General features: G+C 37.7%; 1 long non-coding RNA gene across 1 annotated transcript; it reads right to left on the bottom strand.

Annotated features, from left to right (window-relative positions):
- Window positions 1-5123: 5123 nt before the first annotated feature.
- LOC127987885 (uncharacterized) lies at window positions 5124-6743 on the bottom strand. The gene is made up of 3 exons (XR_008161461.1): window positions 6594-6743; window positions 6145-6384; window positions 5124-6048 (listed from the first exon to the last, which is right to left on the bottom strand). It is a non-coding gene; the product is annotated as an uncharacterized LOC127987885 (long non-coding RNA).
- Between the last annotated feature and the right edge of the window lie 4050 nt (window positions 6744-10793).

The raw sequence follows: 10793 nt of genomic DNA, 5'->3' as shown, positions 1-10793 counted from the left end.
TTATTATTATTATTATTATTATTTTGTTGTTGTTGTTGTTCCAGAAAGTGAATGAATCATAATAAAAATTTTGGACAATATACTTTATTCATGGGAAACCTGAGATTAAAATAGCGAAGACTTGATACAATTAAACGCTATTTTCTGGCACAACAGAGTTGATAATAATGGCATAATTATTAATAATAATTAGTCAAATAGCAAAACAATTTAATGTTAATCAGTTTTTGTGTTTTATGTCACTTTTTTTTTTTTTTTTTTTTTCTCTCTCCTATCTGTACCCTCCACAATTTATCTGCAGGGCCAGCTTTGTTCTTATTTAATTTGCTGCTGTTTTATTTTATTAATTGCTTGTGTTCCACAAATTGCTTTTTGACTTTGCATGTTATAAAGCATAAGTGAATTGAAAAGCCATTAATACACAGACATTTGTGCACAGACTGTACTCAGGCATTAATCTTTCCACCTGCAATGTGGGACCCTGTTCCAAGATGGTCAGATATATTCATTTATTTATTTGTGCCCTGTATTTTTTCATTATCTTAAGAGGGCATATAAAAGCTCATTGATGCAGCCGTATGCAGTAGCGAAGCACACACATTCGCTCAGACTCGCGCATACACACACTCTTGCAGGGCATCTAAAAATGCCTCTCTTGCATTCTGCTCTGACAGTGATAGAGTGAGTCTGGCCCTTTTGTTATATTTCTTGTATTTTAAATGCTGTGTCCTACGTTCTAGCCTTAGATCAGTTTAAATGGTCTAACAACTTTTGCCCATCTGATCTATTGTCTTCACTAACTGAATACATGACTAGCTGATCCCCCTTGGTCAGATTGATTGGTAACACACTTTTGAAATGTTTTTAGAAAATACTGAGTGCAGGAGATAATAAGACAAGAGATAAGACAAGAGAAGACTCCACAATGATCATAGAATAAAATAAAATGAAGAATCAAAGACAAATAAAAAAATATATAAAAAAATATTTACCAGATAAGAAAAAAAAAATTTAAGTTGTGAATACTGTTTTTAAATAATGTCTTCAAGTATGTCTTAAATAAATGATAACAATTATAGTAGTAGTAATAATAATTATAATATTAATAATTTTATATACTAATTTATAATATTAATTTACATATTATTATTATCAATTTACAATATTATTACAAGTTTTTTTATATTATTATATTTTATAGTATATTTATATTTAATATATATACAGTATAAAATATATTTAAATCAATATTTTAACCCTAAATCCTTTATATTTCTGAACATAAATCTACCAAAGATTTATATAATAATTATTATAAATAGTATTATTTTTCTTATTTTTAGTTTGAGGAATAACAATTATTATAATGAGTTTTCTGTTTTAGTGTTGTCGCCTTGTGGATGTATACCTTTATGTTTCAGAGATGACCACTCTTAGTCTTAGTCTTATTTGGAGAATCGCTTTTCACCAATTTGGTCTGAGACAGTAATTTCTGTAATGACCCCAGTAAACATCCTCCCAGCAGATAGAGTGAAACTCACCCATCTACACCTTCTCTTTCCTAATTCCCCTGCTCTCTCCTTTATGGCAGTAAGAGTCTATAAAATGCTACGGATAATGGTCTTCAGAGAAGAGGAATGGCTCAGTGGGCCGCCGATGGGATATAGTGGTGATATTTGGTGTATTTAAGCCTGGTCAGACACTGATTATATAATTTTTGACTAATGGCCAGGTGGAAAATGAAGAGGAAGGGCTGAGTGTGCTGTAAGATTCCTACAAAAACATAGTGTGAACTACTTCTGAGGGTGTGTAAATGCACGTACACTAAAAGAAAAGAAAAAAAAAATCTAAGATCGAAATAAAGATTACCGAAGTATATTTTACAGGAAAATCTTTTTTTTCTAATTCAGAATTTCACATATAATCCGATGTTACTTGCCTTTTATGGAAACATTGTTTCTACACTTTTTCAATGTTTGAGTATTCACTGGTTACAAAATATTTATTTTTTGCAAAAAATATATATAGTTTAGCAGATTTCTTAAAACTACTTATTTATGTTCAGGATATTTATGGCCGTAAAAATAATTTTTTTTTTTTTTGAGAAATTGTTTCATTGGAGAGTTGGGTTTCCATATGTATCTGCAACCTGTCTCTTTCTAAATGTGTTATGAAGTGAAGTGAAAACTATGCTGTATGTCTTTCTTTCAGTTGTTATATTGTATAATGCAAGCTGTTCTTGTATACTTACTATATAGCTGTTCTTTTACTAGCCTGGGCTGATAAAAAAAGACTTTTCGATTTTGACCTCTGCATGTCAGCTTTGAATTTGTATGCCTGTCTTTGTATAAGCTCTCAAGAGCAGCCTTCAGATCGCAGCATGGCCCGTCCACTTATGCTGTCAAAATGCACAGTTTACCTTCTGTGTAGTGTGTGACATGTTTTTCAATCATGCATTGGAGCCATGCAGCTGCTGTGGACGTCCGTCAGTGGTAAACTGTGTTGTTTCATTCTAGCTCGGAGCATAATTAGCATAATTTAGGCAGAAAAAAAAAAAAAAGAAAAAAAAAAAACTCCAGCTCAGTATAATAGCTTAACTAGCTTCTTCTATGATGAGTGTATTTTTAATTAAAAAAAAAAATATAATTATTTATAATAAAAAGCTTTGTTTAAATAATTAAATTGTCCAAAAATAAATAATCATTATCCAAGTCTTGTGGTGCAACCAACATGAAGAAAAAATAAATAAAACATAAAACAGGAAATTATATCAGGGCCCCTGCAGGATATCATCAGTATGTCATTATGCCTCTTGAAATTTCAGAAAATTAGATTTGTTTCTTATTAACAAGGCAAGATTAGATCTGATTGTAAAATGTGGTGTTGCTACCCAAATACATCATGCCATTTATGAATAATATTTCATGATGGTTGTATGTTTCTTTTTTTTTTTTTTTTGGAAGTGCATGATTAAAATAAAATATCGGCATTATTATAAATTAAATAAATTATTATTATAAATTATTATTATAATTATTATAATTATGTTTTTATCACGGACACTCTTACAGTACATGTAATTGGCCCTTTCCTTTGGAAAGTGTAGAGCATAAGATCAATTGTATTGTTGACTGTACAAATCTGCTAGTCTGTGAGAAGTGTTGAATTCACTTATCTGCAGATATTATGTTTTGTGAGATTATATGGTTCATCTGGCCAGTGCAGTTTTGGCTTTCCTCTCTCAATAACACGTTATTGTGTATCTCCAAAGCCTAAATAGGATAAATCTGTAGCTGCTGTCCTGAATAAGCTTGTCTTTTGTCAGAATCTGCTTCATAGCATGTTTTTGAAAAAGGAAGAGGATGAGCAAGACAGACTGAGGGAGAGGAAAACTGACAGTATAGCGGGATTAGAATCAAGGGACTGCTTCGCCAGCAGGGTGGCTTGAGGTGAAAATAAGGGAAGGAGAACTTCATTTACATACCCAGCATGCCACCCGGACCTTTCCGGAGAGCTGCGCCTATCCACCGCCGAGCTTGGCAAGTACATGCTCATTTTACAGGGCTGGGTTTATGAAGAGGGCAGAGGGGGGGTGGTGTGGGTACACTTAGTGGGGGGGAATCTGTGGGACAAGACAGTGGCATCAGACTCCATTTACATGTTTGCTCTAGTCCAGAGTTGCTGTATAAAAAGAGATTGCAATCCTTGACACGACACGCACCCTCAGGAATTAGCCCAATTCACAAGCCAGACAAGATGGCTGCTTTGCCGAGCAAGGTCTTGCAGGGTAATTTTCACTGAACAAACAAGCGATCTCATTATCCTCCTGCACCTGAGATGTCCAGGCTCCCCCACCTCCTTCTCAGCTCTCGCTCGTTCACTCTTCCATCCATCCCCCTCTTTCACCGTCCTTCACCCCGTCTAGGCTTTATTAGAGTGCATCTTTTCCATTGGCTGTGCTTGCCCTGTTGTCAGGGTCAATTCAAGGGCACACAACCTAGATTGGAATCATTTGTCACATGATGCAGAAGCAGAGCTGATATCAGCACAGTAGCCGAGGCATGTTGCACCCATTCCTGTTAGCACCTCGTACATCCGGACCACGTAGATGGGCATTACGACAGCTGAGCCCCACATCTCAACACAATAGCACATCATCAGGTCCAGAGAAGAAAGCTTTGCTGGTGCCATCAGCACATATTCCGTAGTGTTGGGAGGTGCTTCTGGCCTCACTTTGGTAATGGGAGAATTTCCCATAGAAAAACCGCAATAATCACAGAGCTTTTTACAGCTGAAAGCAGTGCAACCAAATAACGAAGAAAGTGACTTCTGTTTCTTAACTGGTTTAACATTGTAAAGTGTCACAATTTAGTTGAGAGCATGTTATTATTTTTAATTCTCTTGTGCTTTCCCCCCCACTGTGGTCAGCAGGAGCTTGCATGAACAATGGGAGGTGCTGAGGAAGCATGTGGAAAATGACTTTAATACACCATATAGAATGGCTTATTGCTTTGGTCAATAGGCTGGAGGGAGGATGGCACATGAGGCCACATGGGAAGGTTAGAGCAGTACGTACATTACATGAATGATATGAGCCGAGCTTGTGAGCTCCCTAACGGAACGACCTCACCAGACAGAGCCATAAAGGTTACGTGTAACGCAAATCTGGCTATTAAAGGCAATATTAGAATGCTGAAAGAAATAAATACAGGAAATCTGTAGTATTGCATATCATTGGGGAGAGTAGTAGATCTTATATCTATATATACTGCTAATGTGTTTACCTGTTGTTAAATATGCACAAGACGTATGCTGACTTTATCAAAATTCGTCATCGCGTTCCTGATTTCGGCCTTCTTAGACTGTCAATCACACATACATGTGTAAGTCCTTGTGACACTCATGGTGTTTAGATGTAGAATGTATTCTTTAGAACAATAAAAATAATTATAATTAATAATTTGTAAAGTTTTATGCATTCATTTGACTACCACTAGTTTTTATGATAAATATGTATTAAATAATAAATACAGAATATGCTAAAATTTAAACAAAATTAAAACGCCTAATTTCTGAAAAAAGTAAATAACAGTTTTTTTTTTTTTTTTTCAAATTGCTAAAACACAATTTTTCATACTAGTCTGGTTTTATCAAAATAATTAACACAATTCACAAAACCACAAACACAAACTGCAAAATACCTCATATATTCTGCAAAATGAAGCACTGCAATTGAAACTACATAGCATTATCAAGGACAAACTTTTGCATGAAATGGCACACACACACAATTCATATTACAGATTTTTGCCTAACCAACTACCACTGTTGGGCATAATGAAAGGCACCCCCATCTTTAGTATGCTTTGCCATAATACGAAAATATGTATCAGACTGTTCACATGCACAGACAACGCCTCGCCAACATCAGAGGCAATATCTTCCCTTGCCAGACATTGAGGGAAGAAGCACCTTGAGTGCCTTATCCATCCCTGAATTGCACCCACATCAATCTCATCACATGCCTCTTCCATGGCCTGCACAAGAGGCATGTGCACAAAGAGCTGCGGGTCGTATACCTTCCACTGCCATGCAGAAAAAAAAAAACTCTTCTATGGGGTGCAGAAATGGTGAGTATGGTGGAAGGTATTGCACGAGAAATGTTGGTTGGTCAGCAAACAAGTTTTGGACTGGGGCTGCACGATGAAAGCTCACGTTGTCCCATACTACAACGTACCGGTTTCTTTGATGGTTTGCATCATTCATACGCTCTGGTGGTATGAGAATTTTGTTAAGTCAGTCCAGAAATGTGAGAATATGGGCGGTGTTGTATGGTGCAAGGTTGGCATGACGGTGGAGGACACAATGCATACTGGAGATGGCAGGGCACATTGTGATGTTCCCACCACGTTGGCCAGGAACATCTACAATGGCTCTGTGGCCAATGATGTTTCTCCCACTTCTTCAGGTCTTTGCTAGGTTGAACCCAACCTCATCTATAAAGATTAACTCATGTGGGATTGCAAGAGCATCCATTTACAGTACTCCCTGAAAACAAAGAACAAAAATCAGTCAATATGGTGTTATCCAGTACACTGGGAAACAATGTTGTGTGTAGTGTACTGCAGTCAATATAGTACTTACATACACATATGCTCGTCTGAACTCTTGTTTCATTCTGATTTGGTTTCGCTTGAGAATGCGAGCCAATGTGGACAGACTGACTCGTTGAATGTTGTTAAATAAGGTGTTGTCTTGGATGGTGTGGTTTGAAATTCTCATAATCTGATTTCATTATTTTCCAAAACCAAGTTTACAATGGCAGCTTCCTGTACCCCGGTGAACATTTGGCCCCTTCCTCCACCATGGTTTCGTCTCTCAATCCTTTAGAAAAAATAAAATAAAAATATATATATAGGGCTTGGACAATAAAGCCTAAATATTTTTTCCCCGCAGTAGATTACATTGTACAGGAAACTTGTACAGTTTATGAATAGCTGATGTCATGCAATAAGTAAACAGGTGTCACCCAAATGATACACTATGACATGGGGTATACTACATGTGTACTATATGACATTTTGGTTACATACCTGTTCTCCAGTCTAAAGGTTTTCATAGTGCTTACATCCTGATTTAAGTGTTAACAATTAACCATTGAGGTGTTTGGCCAGGTGGCACATGTAATTAGCCAAGTAGCTCATGTAGTGTCATTTTGAATGGTAGTGTTTTGAAATGGCAAACATGTGACTTTATGTCAGATTTTTGTGTCTTATGCAGAGAAATGTGGTTTTATTAACAAAGTTAGGGAGAAGCACGATTAGATAATCATCCAATTTGGCACAGGTGCATCTCGTTTAGCTAATCATCTTAAATAGCACACAAGCATATTTATATCCAGTCTTCCTACCTCCTGTTCCATGTTTTTCGGCATCCCTCTTCCACCCCAACTCCTCACTTATAATCTATTTATCCCAAATTAGGGATAGGGGGAGTTATTTGGGTTCGGGCTATGCTCCGGGCCCGGACCCCTCCCCCAGGACAGCGCGCCAAAATATGCCTACTATTCGCCTTCAGATTAGATGTAAGGGTGAGCTCGTGAACTGTGTTCAGTGCATTTAAAAAAATGCCATTTTGGAAGCAGAAAATGTGTTTAGACTTTTGGAGACTTGAGAAGAAGTTTTGCTATCTGTGCATGTCATTTAAGTGTGTTAGCAATTGGGAAAAACTGTAATAGGACCCTATTATTTTTACAATTAAAAAAATGTTACATTGTTAATTTAATGAATTCAGTTAAGTAGACATCTTTGATTTCACAATGCACAGTGTTACTGTCAGACCTTCATGTTTTCACTTATTTTCTGCAGAGAATTTCAAAAGAAAACATTGGTGGCCTTGTGGAGTAATCGCTGAGCAAATGAACCATCCAAATTGTAATAGTTAAAGGAAAATAAATAAATGCAGAGCACTGATAAGTGGATTTCATTAAGCCCTTCTTAGGTGTTGATCCTGCCATCTTTCTATTTTCCTGAACGCCTAATGTGGCAGTTCACACAAAAGCCAATCAAGTTTTTTTTTTTTTTTTTTTTTATAGGTCACACACAAAACGACTACAAATTTTGTCATGGGATTTTAATATCTTTATTTTTCTGTTTTATCATTAAATGGAAGTTCAGGGAGGAGATATGTTTGTGCCTGTATCCACACTGTCAGCATGGACATCTCAATAGCAAAAACAGGATTTCTAGCTCTCTCACTCAGCCGTTCACTAAAGACAGGTGGAAGAGACAAAAATGCAGCTATATACTTCCCCAAACAAACTCCATGTTTCACACAGCCAGAGTATAATTGCCTCAGACAGTGCTCTCCCAGGCCGGGTCAGCTTGCTATGCTTGTTATTATTGCTGACCTTATCAACCAACTGCGCCTGACCAGGTCAGCTGAACCCGACCGTACCGTAACCTTAGGGTCACGTTCAACAGATGCAAAGGTCAGTGTCGATAGTGCTCGCCCCTCTCAGTTCAACTCCTCTAATAATGAGGAAAAGCAAGGTTGGGAACCTAGGGAGAAATCTGGACTTTGCTCATTAGCCTGGGTTTATTCCTTTATCAGGTAACTGAGGAATTTACTATATTTTTTCTTGGTGAATAGCAGTAGACAAAGGAGACAATTTTTACCTTACAGAGGAAAAAATAAATAGTAAATAGTTGTGCCACTTTTGCTGAAATGCACTGAAATCACAGCATGAAAATTTAAAGAGGAGTCTGTCTTTTCAGTGTAAATACACCTCTATATATTTAATTCTTGCAGTGTCTGATTTGAAACCAATAAGTCTACCTCCACTCTCCAATTTAGTCTGCATTGCCACCATTTTCCAGAACTTCAATCTACCTGGAGTCAGGTTCTCAGAGACTGTGCTAAGGCAAAGCATCCTGAAAAATAACCCCCACTTAATAAGAATCAGAAGGTGAAGTGTTGTGAAATACATGAAGACTGATTTTTATGAAAAAAAAAGTTTTGTGATACCAGCATCATCTCAAGTCAGACAACAGCAAGGTTCAGAGGGAGTTATGGTGTGAGCTGTTTCTGAACTAGATGGACCTTTCAGGGTAGGAGATGAACTTAAAATAAACTCCCAAAACTTATAGGTGGGGTGTGGACTTCCTATTCTTAAAAGGTTTCAGTTATCAGTTATAGTCCTTGGTGTGAACAGGCCTTAACTCATCACAAAAGACTGCTGGACTAGGTATCTAAAAGAAAACTAGCCAGTGTCTGCCTTGCTACCTCATCCTATGGGAATCGATTTGACTGCCGTAGACAGTTTAATAGCTATCAAAAAAAATAAAAAATAAAATACAAATTCCCACTGAATCGAATATTCTGTAAATAGAACTAATTTTATTGCAAATGAAACATTTGCATTCACTTTCAAATTAACAGTAAATATAGACACAGTCTCACACATATTTTCTAAGTGACTCTCAACCTGAAAACTTTGGGCTTAAAGAAGGTTCTGAGTATCCCACTCATAATTACAGCACTGTGGTGGTATTCATCTGCATTTCTTTATGACATGACTTGAATGGATATATGAGTATGGATATATAAATTACATATTTTAACTGAAAGAGCATTCACTTTCTCACTCATTTGTTTCAGATCCATGTTTGATTGAAGTGTGGTAGCTACCAATGCAACCTCACAAGCAGGACCCGAGAGTCCGCTGTCTTCCTTGGGCTCTTTCATGAGGCTTTCTAAGCTCTATTGATCACCAGGTGTTTCTTCACTCAGTCTTTCAGAGTCAGTAAGCTTGCATCGCTGTCTTAATTTGCTTCTTAAAGCTGGTACAAAGCTTCTCTTGTTCTCTGACACCAAACTCCTGCCACTAACGGCCCTCCCTCACATCCGGGCTGCTTCTTCACGGGTGGCTCTGGGTTTCTTTTCATGCTGAATCAAGTGTTATTAAGTTCCTGGCCCAGTACACACATACAGTCTACTTCTATTCTATAGCTCACTGCCATTAGATTTTTTCCCCTCACCAACAGTCACCGAGTGGGCCTGTAATGAACGCAGGATTACCTGCCGCCCAACATGTAAACTGACCTCATTACACCCCATGACATGCTCAACAGGGCCACCCCTCAATGGCTAAGCCCCAGTCACATCAAAAGGGCTAGAGCCCTGCTTTTCAGACCTCCCAAGTAGCTAACTGTCCCTAACTGCACACCAAAGTAAAATTCCTTAGCCTTTTAAAGCCAGACAATTAAATCCACAGGCGTTAGGGGGATTTTGGTCATCTCCAGAGTAAAGGCAGTTGCTGCTCTGGAATCAGCCTATAGGCATTGTTTGAACTTTCAGATTATGAATGATAAAGGTCAGATCGTTCCCAGATCTGGCCCTATTGGCCCTTCACTTGCATTTAAGGTTATGAATAGAATCTTGCTGTTCTTCTTAGTGACTGACTTCCATTGGTGGTTGATTGCTGGCACCTGTCTGATATAATGGCCTGTTTTGTGTGGCCATTATTTGAATGAAATGAGGTTTAACTGAGTGTGGCAAGACCAAGCCATAAGCAGTGCCCATACAGCACAAGCTCACGCAGTTATAGATTTTCAGTTCATCTGAGGGCTTTTGGTGGGCCATCTGTGAATATTTGTTAGCATTCTATCAGTAAAATAGTTTATATGATTGCCCTAAAGTAAGTCACGGCTTTAGGTATGAGTAGTACAGTAGACTATAAGCTGATATAATAATAATCATTGTCATTACTGGCTATTTAGTAGTCCATGCTTAATTACACGGACATCTTTAAAAACACTAGTAATGCAATAACGCTGTTAAATATAATCTTTAGCAAATCTCAGAATAAATATCTACTTTTATCGATTTTAGTTTTTTAGTATTCTTTTTTTTTAGAATACATGACCGATGTTAAAATTTAAATGATGCATTGGTTTACTCTTCGGTGGCCGAGAGAGCTCATTGTGCTGCAAATGAAAAAAACACATGCAAATAGAAAAAATCCAAGCAAATTAAGAAAACACCTTCATCAACTGGACAACACACGCACTGCACTGCAGACTGTTGGCAGCTTGCTGGCTCGTCTCTCATGATGCAGTGCTAGAAAACCAGAGGCTGTGGCAAGGGCCATGACATCACACCCATCAGGCCTGACTGGGGCGTCCCATTTGCCTTTAATACAGCACCAGAAGTGGAGCGGCTTAGGGCTTCCATCTCTTTCCATCTGCTTCCTACAGCCCCTCTTCACTCACTGCCAGCCGTAACATCCCAGG

The sequence above is a fragment of the Carassius gibelio genome, chromosome A5 (assembly GCF_023724105.1).
Source record: "Carassius gibelio isolate Cgi1373 ecotype wild population from Czech Republic chromosome A5, carGib1.2-hapl.c, whole genome shotgun sequence".
In the NCBI taxonomy this organism is placed as follows: Eukaryota; Metazoa; Chordata; class Actinopteri; order Cypriniformes; family Cyprinidae; genus Carassius; species Carassius gibelio.
This window is presented reverse-complemented; position numbering and strand designations above follow the sequence as displayed.